Source organism: Helianthus annuus, chromosome 5 (genome assembly GCF_002127325.2).
Source record: "Helianthus annuus cultivar XRQ/B chromosome 5, HanXRQr2.0-SUNRISE, whole genome shotgun sequence".
NCBI classification, from domain to species: domain Eukaryota; kingdom Viridiplantae; phylum Streptophyta; class Magnoliopsida; order Asterales; family Asteraceae; genus Helianthus; species Helianthus annuus.
The window spans coordinates 82148147-82150151 of record NC_035437.2 but is presented as its reverse complement, the minus strand read 5'-3'; the positions used below and the strand labels follow the sequence as shown (position 1 = coordinate 82150151).

Genomic DNA, 2005 nt, shown 5'->3' with positions numbered 1-2005 from the left:
GAACGGTTTGGTAAGGGTCATGCCCTTGTTCAGCATTTAGAGGTCCTGCAAGGGACCTGGGTCAAATTTAGTAGGATCTCCTTCAATACCCAAAGGTATTGGATGGCGGGGATCCAAACTCTTTGACCCCCTCATAAGTTAACTACTATTAATACTATAACCCGGCTATTTAGGACTGTATCCCTGCTGACTCAGACTACTTAGTCGAGGGTAACGTCACCTCCGAAAGAGGGGCCTACCATAATTTGCATTAATAACTTAATTCATTATCTTTCAATAATCCGACCCTTAAGGATTGTATCCTTGCTGACTCAAACTACTAGGTTGAGGGTAACGTCGCCTTCAAAAGAGGGGCCTACTACAATAACTAAGATAATCTCTTAAATAAGTGCAAAAGTGCGAGAATAATAAAAGGTTATACTAACACACGAGTCGGATCCAAGTGATTCATCTTGTCTATCTGTTTTTATTTTTATTTTATTTTTCAGTATTTAGTTAGTTTTATTTTCTTAGTTTAAAAATCTTTTTCTAACATTTTGATTTGATTAGACGTTGAGGATAAACCGGTACTAAAAGCTCTTGTGTCCTTGGACGACCTCGGTATCTTACCAACACTATACTACGTCCACGATGGGTGCACTTGCCCATATGTGTGTTTAGTGTTAGTAAATATTGTGTTTTATAAATTTAAAACTTGGCTAAAAAGTGTAAAAAGGGCTTAAAATATATATCCAAATTATAACACACTTCACGCACATCAAGTTTTTGGCGCCGCTGCCGGGGACACAAGGATTTTAAGAAAGTTAGGAATCAATGGCCTAATCATTTTTTTTTATTTTCTTTTTAATTTTTTAGGATTTTCTTAGTTTTTCAGCTTCTACAGAGCTCAGCACCGGCCATGCCTGGTCGGACACGGGCCGTGCCCAGCGTTGTTACTGGCAGTTTTTGGTTTTCCAAGTTACAGAAGGCTGACCACGGGGCCGTGTCGGTGCAACACGGGGCCGTGTCCAACTCTCCAGTAACTGGGATCAGGAAAACAATCACTGTAACTCCGACCACGGGCCGTGTTCACTGAGCACGGGGCCGTGGTGAACCTTCTGACCAGCATTCTTTTCTGTTTTTGTTGCAGGACTTGGAACCAGACGCCACCCCTACGTAGTGTATGAGCTCCAGTTCTAATAAGGACATAAAAGAACCTCTAGAAGAACCCGAACGCTTTCCCAGAAAAAGACTAAAAGCCAAAAACTAAGAGAAGGTTTCGGGGAACCCACTTCCAATGGCGGACCAACGTACCCTCATGGATTATCTACGACCCACCGTAGGTAATCTCGGTGCCACTATCAATGCACCGAATGTTGAAGCCAATAACTTCGAACTTCGGCCGCATTTGATACAGATGCTTCAAAACTTCGCAACCTTCCATGGGCTTGCGGACGAGGATCCCCATCTACATATTACTAACTTCTTAGAAATATTTGATACCTTTCGGATCAATGGAGCATCAAATGACGCAATCCGCCTCCGAATGTTTCCTTTTTCACTAAAAGACCGAGCAAAAGCTTGGCTTAACGACCTCCCAACTGGATCGGTAAACATCTGGGATGAACTAGCCCAAAAATTTCTATATAAGTATTTCCCTCCCGCTAAAACGGCTAAATTAATGACTGAAATTAATACATATTCACAAGAGGACGGGGAATCCTTATATGAAACTTGGGAAAGGTTCAAGGAGCTATTGCGAAAGTGTCCACATCACGGCCTTGCGATATGGCAACAAGTATCCACTTTCTATAATGGGTTGTTGCCACACACAAGGCAAACACTTGACTCTAGCTCCGGGGGACTTTTAGGTAATCGCCGCCCGCATGAAATATATAATCAAATTGAGGAAATTGCTCAAACCAATTTTCAGTGGCACACTCCCCGAGGCAATAAATCCATTGCCCCGGGCGCCCATAAGGTTGATGAAAGCACTTCTTTACAAGCCCAAATCGAGGCCCTTTCT

The 2005-nt window shown here is 42.6% G+C and overlaps 1 non-coding gene across 1 annotated transcript; it reads right to left on the bottom strand.

Annotated features, from left to right (window-relative positions):
- Nucleotides 1-1654: 1654 nt before the first annotated feature.
- On the bottom strand, nt 1655-1761 carry LOC118492777. Its single transcript, XR_004894779.1, has one exon. It is a non-coding gene; the product is annotated as a small nucleolar RNA R71 (small nucleolar RNA).
- Between the last annotated feature and the right edge of the window lie 244 nt (nt 1762-2005).